This window comes from Apodemus sylvaticus, chromosome 6 (assembly GCF_947179515.1).
Source record: "Apodemus sylvaticus chromosome 6, mApoSyl1.1, whole genome shotgun sequence".
Classification (NCBI taxonomy): domain Eukaryota; kingdom Metazoa; phylum Chordata; class Mammalia; order Rodentia; family Muridae; genus Apodemus; species Apodemus sylvaticus.
The window spans coordinates 78868861-78879189 of NC_067477.1; the positions used below are offsets into that span (position 1 = coordinate 78868861).

At 39.5% G+C, this 10329-nt stretch overlaps 1 protein-coding gene across 3 annotated transcripts in view; it reads right to left on the reverse strand.

The window, feature by feature from the left end:
* The window catches only part of Pnpla8 (patatin like phospholipase domain containing 8), a 46053-nt gene extending 40743 nt beyond the window's left edge, over window positions 1-5310 (reverse strand). For all 3 annotated transcript variants that reach the window (XM_052185904.1, XM_052185905.1, XM_052185906.1), the window contains exon 1: window positions 5164-5310. The gene's annotated coding sequence lies outside the window, so the exon portion shown is untranslated. The remainder of the gene's footprint in view (window positions 1-5163) is intronic.
* Window positions 5311-10329: the final 5019 nt, after the last annotated feature.

Sequence of the window (10329 nt, forward strand, 5' to 3'; positions counted from 1 at the left end):
AACATGGCTCTGAAGAATATTTCACCAACAGCTGTGGGGAAAAAAATGCATTATTCTCAGCAACTCAAGGAAATTCCTTTAAATCAGGCCATATTTTAGGCCACAAAACAAATCCTAACCAATTATTAAAAATTCTTTGAGGTCCCACTAATAATTGAAAAGTGTATTTTCTAATACCTAAATGTTTTTTCCTTTAGTTTTTCTTGCTGTTTATTTCTAGGTTTCTTCCATTTGATCTAATAAGATACAGAATTTTTATGGAATTTATATGAGGATCAACTCATATAACCAAATGAAAATGAAAACTCTGTGGGGAGGTGGTGGCGCACGCCTTTAATCCCAGCACTTGGGAGGCAGAGGCAAGCATATTTCTGAGTTCGAGGCCAGCCTGGTCTACAGAGTGAGTTCCAGGACAGCCAGGACTACACAGAGAAACCCTGTCTCAAAAAAAAAAAAAAAAAAAAAAAAAAAAGAAAGAAAGAAAGAAAGAAAGAAAGAAAGGAAAAAGAAAAAGAAAAAAAAGAAAAAAAGAAAATGAAATGAAAACTCAATTTACCATAACAGACTATATAGCACAGTTTAAAGAGTGAATTGCGTACCTATGAAGGCCCACATTTAGAAATCAAAGCAATAACAATAAATAAATCAGTAATATACCTCAAGATCTTAGAAAAACAAGAGCCTATGTGGTGAAAGGAGAGAATTGAATCACAAAGTCATCCTCTGACCTCCATGTCCTATTGCATGCATACACACAATAAATAAATAAATGTATTCTTTTAAATCTATGACAAAAATACTAAGAAAGAAAAACAATGGAATCACCTCAAATGCTTGGTTAAAACAGTAAAGATACTAAGCATAGCAACATATACTTGTTATCCCAACATGCAAGATGAGGAAAGAAGACAAGTTTGAAACCAGCCTGGGCTACAGCACACATGATTAAAATAGCAAATTAAAAATAAACTCACATGTAAAGATGAGGAGAGAATTTTAAATAATGTTAACACACACACACAATCAAAATGCATGCAACAAAGCACAAAAGGTATCTTCCCAGAGTACAAACAGGATGTAGCTTATATAAGGGAGCAGTAAAGAATTATACTGAGAAAATCAAAACAACAGTTTCGTAAACTGTATGCAAAGGGAGAAAAAGTCTGAACCAAAATCTTATTTTAATACACTCACAAGCCTGTCTGCCTTCCTGACTCTTCTGAGTTTCTCACAACTTGCAGAGAATGTAATTATGTTTAGTTAGCATAAAACTGGTAACTACCACCACAGAGAAAAACTTGATAAAGTACGTGTAGGATAAGAAGTCTTGCTAAGGACTGGGAATGTCACTCAACAGGCAGAAATACTTATTTACCTAGCATTCAGAAAGCCCTGGGTTCTATCTACATAAACCAGCAAGAACAAAAGCCATGCTTAAGACTACTACAGTCCCATTACCATCATAGCACTGAAATCCTATGCAAATGAATACTGTTCTGAGCAAGTTAATCACATGGAATTTCACAAGAGACAACTAAAACTCCAAGGCAAAGTCACTATTCAAGGTTGGGCAATGGGCAGCCACCACTGAACATTAACTCAGAAAGATTTCAAAACATGCCATTAGATGAACTACCACCTAAAGAGATCTGCACAAACAGCCATAAGAAAATGTGCAACCAAACTTTAGAAACAGCACAGAATTAAGAAAGGCTAAATGTCCAAAGATAACAGGAAGAATAAAAATACCAGAGGCAATAAGAAAAACTAAGAATAACGAGTAAAGAAGAATTCTAAAATATTAAAAGTCAATACTCCTGGCTACATACTAGCTCTGAACTATACCTATAACCTACTGATAAGGACTGCAAGAAGTTTGGGAATGATGATAACCTAGTGAAAAATAAAAATAAAAGCAGATTTAAGGGAAACACCTTGCATGGGCGAAAATGTACAAAAAAATGGACGAAACAGTAAGATGACCTTACTCAACTTCACTCTTGTAGATCAAGACAAATTATTAGCAAAAACATAAATTTTAATTAGTTTGTGCTCACAATGGTGTCATGAATTAGAGCAGAAAAGAAAGGGCACAAAGAATACTAATTAGATGGGACAACCTGAAGAACTAATACTTTGGGATTTTAGTGGCTCTTTGAGAGAATTGAGGAAATGAAGTCTTGTGAGAATCTTGATAAAAAATTCTAGGCAGAAGAAAAAGCAAGCAGCACGTTGGTGATAGGATTGGCTTTTTATACTGAAGTTGGCTAAAAACATAGAAGATTCATTACAATCAGCCCAAGACTAAGGAAGTAGAGAAAGCAATGCAAGTCTAGACTATGCTTATACAGACTACATTAGTTCTTTCTGAAAAGACACAATCATCTAGGACCAGTGATCTCACTCAGCAGGTAAAAGCACTTGCATGCAAACTGGACAGGTTCAATCCCAAAAACTCATAGTGGAAAGAGCCAATCCCTAAGACATCTTCACACCCACATTCACACTCACACACACACACACACACACACACACACAAACACTCTCACTCTCACTCACAGACACACATGCTAATCATGAAGTGCTTTTAAAAGTTTTAAAGATATAATAACTTAATTATATATACCTATCAATTTTGGCATCAATAAACAGAATATAAAGCCCCCAAAATGGAAAACATTAAAGAAAAACAATTTTGTAAACAAAATGAGAGATTCTAATTATAGCTATCAGAAACCACAACTATCAAGCAACAATTACTTAACACAGAAATGAGCAGCAACAGGCTTTACTGCTACTAAACATGTCAACATTAGAAAATGCATTGAAAATATTTTGAGAGGAAAGTCAACCACAACGAAAATTACAGCAAAAGTAGGAAAAAGAATGAAAAGGGGAAGAGTGCTGTGAACTGGGGAAAGAGCTAGAAGGGAACGGAGCTATGAAACAGCACAGTGCAGGTGTAAGCAGAAAGGGAGATTTAGCTCTACTCTAGGGCAAGGAGTGGAATTTTAACTAAGGGACATTGAGAGACACGGGAAATGCAAGATGTAGGCCCAATGTGGACAGAATGAATATACAGAGCATGCCATTTGACAGCTGCAATTAATGCAGCAAAAAGGCAACAAGGGTCTGAATACAGTAACAGTGCAGTAATACACAAGTGGGCTCTACTGTGAACCACATTTTCAAGAGATGGTTAGGTGGTTAAGAGTGTGTGCTCTTCCAGAGGCCTGGGGCGTGGTTCCCAGAACCCACATTAGGCTGCTTGCAGCTAGCAGTTCACTACAGTCTGCACTTCCCAGGAGATCCGACACCTTTTTATTTCTGTAGGCACTTGCACTCATGTCTGCATTAACTACAAACAGACACATACATCTACACATATTAAAGACAAAAATAAAATATATTTAAAAAAAAAAAACAGGACTTGGTGACAAGCATCAATGGAATAAGGAGAAGTTGCCAAGAAAACTCTTAAAAAGTTTTCAAATCAGACACAGAGGGAAAATGCCACTTGTGAATATGAAAGACCTGGAAAGGAGAGACAGTTTAACATAAAGGAAACTGGATTTTCTTCTGTATTTACAGAATGCAGTAATGACAGGGCACTGAAACAGAAATACAGAGACTGCATTTAAGTATGATAAAATCAGCACAATAACAACTGAATGGGATGGCCTATAGTATTTGGACAGCCCAGGACCTAACAAAAATAAGCTGTTTTTAAAAATGCTCAGCTACAAATAAATACTCCCTATATTTCCCTTGACATTTCAGGATACTTATGAGCTTATTAGTATGATGTTGGTTTCAAAAGATTACATTTGTTTTGAGGAGAACAATGTGGATATAGCTTTGAGTAGTACCCAAAGTTAGGAACAGGAAGAAAAAGCACTCAGGCAAACCAGAAAGCATTGAAGGAAGTATCCTTTTAAAAGCAAAGGATAGTAAACCGAATAAAAAAGAAAAGATTGGGAGTTGGAACTGAGGTGAAAGAAGAGTCTAGCTCTGACCTTTGTACAAAGGTATGTTCCCCAGATGAAGTAACAAATCCCGTCTTTACTGACTGAGAAAAACAACTCCAAGTACAGACTGTTCTTGTATCAATTCTGCATGTCAAAGTATGGATGTATTCATATAAACTAGAGAAGCTGACCTTTTCATTAATTTGACATCATTACGAAGAGGGCCATTGCTATCAAGATTTTAAAATTAGATGGAGAAATACAAAACAAGATAGAGAAAAGAACAATTAGCAAAAACTATGAAGTGAGGTCTTTATATTGGAGATTCATCTAACATGCATACCATATTTTACAAAATAGCTATATGGAATTTGGTACAACTGACTGCTTCACTAAGACATAAGCTTTCCAATTCAGTCTAATGTACTTTTATAAAAGTCCTCACTTTTTTTTAAACAATCTTCACATTTCCTTGTGATAATGTACTACCTTAAGAGCCTAAAATGTATTTTTGACAATCAGGAATTCGGCCCCAGAATACAACTATTCTTGGAAATAAAAATGGTAACTTTAAACGTATTCTAGAATAGCCACTTATGTCACATCTATCTCCTAAGATATTCCTTGAATGCCACTTTTCTTTAAAGTTATTGCTGTACTGGGCGTGGAAACTGGTCAACACCCCCCAACCCCCTGAACCCATCATGACAGAAATGGCTGTAACAAGAGGCTCTGCAACCTGCTGACTCATACAGTTTCTTCATCTTTTAAAAGGCACGCACGTCTGATTCTGCTTAAGCAACAGCGCTCTGGGATAGGATCATTTGCGGACGGGAAGAAAAAAATCGCTGAGAAGTAAAAATACCCAGCCACCAAAACACAAGGTGTACGCTGCCCAGTCAAGGACGGTGTAGAACAGAGAAAACGTCAAGTCTCCAGTGAACTGCCAGAGAACACCCGGTTCAGGACAGACGCCGCAAGGCCGAGAGGGCTGGGCGGGACCACCGGCGGGGGCGGGACGCAGCCAACCAAAACACCCCGGCGGCAAAGTCCGCCGCACCGGGGCAGCGGGGCCCAGCGCCTGCCGGGACCCAGAGGCCTGCCCATCGGGCCTCCGAGACGCCCGCGGGAGAGCCCGGCAGAGCGCCCACGCCGCGGAGGCTACCTGCCACCCTGCCGGCTTCCGGCCACTCACCGGGACGCAGGCAGTCGTCACGGGCGCCGCGGCCGCCACTCGCCTCCCGCCAGCGCGGAGGTCCGCATTAGCCCGCCCGGCTTCTAGCAGCTGCGGCGCCCGGACCCCAAACACTGGTGTCACTAGCACCACCCTCCGCTGCGCCCCGCCCCCAGAGGAAGTGACGCAAGCCCTGGAGCCTGTTTTTTTTTTTTTTTCCTGCCTTCTGCTCTCCTAGGCCTGCGTAATAAGGCGTGGCTGTGGGAGAGAGGGTGGGAGGGAGTGGGAAGTTTGGAGCCGAGTGTTTGGGAGAGGCGCGGCTTCGGAAGGGGCAAGTTATACTTTTATGGTCTGTTGTGACGGCTAGGAGATCAATGGTTTTTACTATCAGTGCTGTCTCAGAGTTGAGTCCCTGGTTGCTTGCTTGCCGGCAACCTGGTTGCCTGGTTGTTCAGCCGGGCTGACGGGAGCAGCCTGGCTGGACTCTGTGATCCTGCTGTGCTGATAACTCCTCTTTGCCTGTTTCTAATACAGCTAGGGAATCTGTCAACTTAAAAGCTTTTTTTGCATATACCGTCCTCTGGAAGTTGGCGTGTACTACCCCTCTGATGGTCCTGTAATCAACACACTTTGAAATTTTTGTGTACCAGGGAGGCAAACTACAACCCGCCACTGGTCTAGTGTTAACTAGTTAACTAGACCATCAGATTAGGGCTTCAGTGTCACCTTCAAGGGTAGCAGAGGGCTGTAGGCCTTGTAAAATGAAAATTGTTGTAAAACCCTTTAGGAAGGACATTACATGTGCTACCAGATTCACTGACAGTTTTTGATTAAGGGGTTATGGATTACAGAGGTTAAGCATTACAAAGGTTAAAAATGTAGTAGGACTATAAACTCGAGTTAAGGGCAGGCTACATAAGGAGACCTTGACACTTCCTTCCCATAAAAAATAAAAAAAAATTTAAAAAGAGTGAGCATACTAGGCATTTGGGGAACATAAGATATTAGGTTGTGTTTACCATAATGTCTGGTAAACCCTAGCAGTTTATTAGCTGCTAACTACCTACATAACAGTTCAAATATGTACGCCAAAAATTAAGAAAGGATTGGAAATAACTTTAGTTCTTGATTTATTTTATTTATTTATTTATTTATTTATTTATTTTTACTATATCTGTTGAAAAGGTGGAAAGATTGGTCAGAACTATTACCATAGTGAGCTGTCAGCGCCGAGTTCTGACACAACAAAGAGTGGAGTTTAGAACAGTAGGCAAAGCAGGTGGTCATTGGATGGAAGATTACGAAGAGATGACATCACATCAAAGGTAACAGACAAGCTTGCAGAACAGAAGCAGATCCTTGGTGAGGGGAGGTGAGAATGACAATTACCAAGAGTGAGGATTCATTGTATACCAACTTAGAGGATTCTTGCTAACATGGGACATAGGGCCAAGGCAGAGGTCAAAGGATGACAGGTACCAGTGAAAAGTCATAAAAGGAACCTGACTAAATCGGGTCAAGGAGTCAGTAAATCACCATACCCCTCTCCCTTTGTTTTTAATGTTTAATAATTTAATTCCTTAAGTTAGATAATATACCAAGATTTTCTTCCTATGTTAGCTGTCAAGACCTCCTCTGCTTCCCTTGCCTTCCCTTGTCAGTAATTTTGCCTCTAGGTGGAATAATGGATCTTCCGTTAACATCTCTTGCAATTTCTTCATCTCTCTGCACTCCTTTTCTTGTTTAGAGCTTGCTGTATGTCAGTCTCACAAAAACTGGTTCTACAGTTTGTAACTAACCTCTAACCCAGTCTCTTCTGCTGGGAAAGTTATCTTTCAGAATTGCAAGTCTGATCATGTGTTTTCCCAGAGCAAAATGATTGGACCAGGAGTGCTTCTTCAGTAAACCACGGGGAAGTGGCAAGCCTTAACTATTGGCTTCTCATCCCTTGCCCAGTATTTTTTTACCTTCCAGAAACACCATTATTTTACCATAAACACTGAGCTTTTTTATAAGTAGTGCCTTTGTATGTGCTCTTGGCTCGGATTTCCTCCTATCCTGTCCTTCAGACTCTTGCCTTCCTGTTCCCATAGAGCAAACCACTTACTGTTCTTAAACTTGCTTCACCAAATACCTCACTGCACAGGGTTGTAATTTATTCATTTGTATCCTGGCATTTTCACTACAGGCCAGAAGTATAATGCTGTACTTGTATTTCTGTTTTCTTATCTGACATATTACCTGTCCAATAATTGAGTCTACAACTCTATATTATAGAATCTAGGGGAATAAAACATTTTATCATTTCATTTCAACCAAAATAAATAAATTCAGTAGTGTGCAAAGTAGATTACCTTTCCTATTAACAGCAGAGTTACCCCTTCAGAAAACAGTTAATGCTTGAAATAAAGATAAACGTAGCAATTGTTTAACTGTGCAGTTATATAAAACAGACATCCACATGGCTGTCATATGTACTTGATTCTTTTAAGTAAAGGGTTTATTGGATCGTTTATCTTGTTTGGGTATTTCCCTCCTCTATGTAACATAATCAGACCCTCTTTCTACTAACTGTTAAAGTCTGGTTCATTATAACTTCCTCAAAGGACTTCTAGACCCTTCATTGTTCAAACAAAACTTAATAATCTGACCAAAACTAAGCCACATGATTCGAGATATTTGAACAAATTATGTAAGAGATATGCCTGAAAATAATTTTAGGATAGTCACTGTGGTAGGCAGAAAAATGGTGTCCTGAAAAAATAAGAGTATAAGCTGTTGTGAGGTAAGCCTACCAGAGACGGCCAAGTGAACACTCTGAAAGCAGACAAGAAAGTCTTTATTGCAGTCCAGAATCTATATGGGGATCTTGCCCAAACTGTACAGCTCTGCGTCTTAGCATTTCTTTTAGCCCTTTATGCACAAAAGCCATATCCTGGTTGGTACATTTCGGTTAGCATGAAGCAGAACTACAGAAGTGAAATAGTATGGTTAGTATATTTAGGGATTTTTCACTTGGACTTTCCCAGACATGTCCCAGACTGTTGACTTATTCCTATTCTGTTGACTTTGCTCCTACTTTGGCAGATGGGCTATGGCTTTGTTCCATTTTTTGGCAGGCATTGGTTTGCTGGATTCAAGGCCTGAATGGTGTTTCTAATCTGACATCAGTTGTCCTAAGGTTTGGCCTATTAATGTCTGAGGTCCTGTTACAAGCAGTCCTTGGAGCCTGTGAATATTTTATGCTGCATGGCAAGGGAGTGTTGTATATGTGATTAAAGTCACGGATTTTAAGAAAGGGATGGGGGATACTCTTAATTATATATGGGAATCCTGTAAACAATCAGATGTGAATTCAAGAAGAACAATGAGACAGATTGTTGAGAGTAAAGAGTTTACTAGAAGAGTTATTAAAGCCATAGACAATATGATTCAGGCTCTACAATGGAAATGAGGGCCCATGTGGTAGAAGATGAGGTCTCATATCATTTTGAGGTAAAGGTAGCTTTATAGCATGAGCCTACAGTCAGACTTTCTGGTTCCCAGGAAGGAGGCAGGCTAGGAGGAAGGGACACCTATGAGTCTCTTAACTAGAGCTTCATAGAGACTGCCCTAAGTAGTGTTCTTGTGGGTATCTAAGGGAGGGGAAGAGCTGCTGCAAGGTACTGTGGCTTGAGCAACAGCTAGAATCTTACAGACCCAGTCTAATCACAGAGGCTACACCAGTAGCAAAGATGAAGCAAAGGTCAGATTCAAGATATAAGGAGCAGTGCTGGAGAGATGGCTCAGTAGTTAAGAACACTGACTGTTCTTCTAGAGGTCCTGAGTTCAATTCCCAGCAACCACATGGTGGCTCACAACTGTCTGTAATGGGATCTGATGCCCTCTTCTGATGTGTCTGAAAACAGTGTCAGTGTATTCACATATATAAAAATAAATAAATAAATAAATGTTTAAAAAAGATATAAGGAGGAGGCTATGAGAAATTTGATAAAGAACTGTGTTTGCATAAAAACAGAGCTCCCACCTCAAAAGAAATAAAAGATAATATGTCCTGGAGCCAAACACTGGTGTCCAGGTCCTTGGAAAATGGATTCATTTTCTCAAATGAATGCTCCAAAGTAGTGACAGTTTTATGAAGTTTTTATAATTACAGAACAAAAGAAAGACAAATCAAGGCACCTTTAAAATGTATTATTGGGAACATCGGACAGGCAGGTTATAGCAAATCAGGGAAATTCCTGTCTTAAGTTTCAAATGTTACCTTGCAACATTCTTAACACTTGGGTTGGTAGAGAGTAGTGGTCTGTTTTTCCCCCCGAAAGTAAATACTATTTGGTCAAATAGAAGAGTGAACTGTGATGGGATTGTGATGGTAATTGCGTTGAATCTGTAGAATGCTTTTTGGTTGGATGGCCAATTTTACTATGCTAATCTTATTGATCCATGCACATGGGAGATCTTTCCATCTTCTGAAGATTTCTTCAGTTTTGTCAAAGATTTGAAGGACTTATCACTTTTTCACTTGCTTGGTTAGAGCAAGTTATTTGGAACTATTGTCAATGGTATTGTTTGCCTAATTTCTTTCTCAGCTCATTAATCATTTGTTATATATGAGGAATACTGATTTTTTTTTAGCTAATTTTGAGCTATTAAGACAAATAAAAACAGATAGCTAGATCAATGGAATGAATCTAAATACCAGAAGTAAATCCACACACCTATGGACAGCTATAAGTCTAAATGAGTCTTCATGAGTAATAAGTATGAACTGCATCCTGAACCACACCTGGATAAGTTAAGAATGTTGTTTTGGCCAAAGGCCCCCTAGGTGGGGTCTGCAAGAAAAAAACAGTTCCTCTTAAAAGGGTTGGCTGAAGACTGAAGCTGAACTTGCATTTGTTATTCTAGGTGACTTGAGTCCCTGTCAGGTTTAAGGCAACAAGGTGAATGCAGTAATGTAAGCTTCTAAGTAGATTTCTTTCGATAGAGAGGGCAAAGCTTGGAAGGAGGGATGGGCACGGTTACACTCTTTTCCTTTTAGCCTCTCTCTTTTTATTGGATATTTTCTTTGTTTACATTTTAAATGATTTCCCCTTCCCAAGCCTCCCCTTTGGAACCCCCCTATTCCATCCCCTCTCCCCCAGCCTCTATATGGGTGTGCCCCACCCACTTTTTAACCTCTTA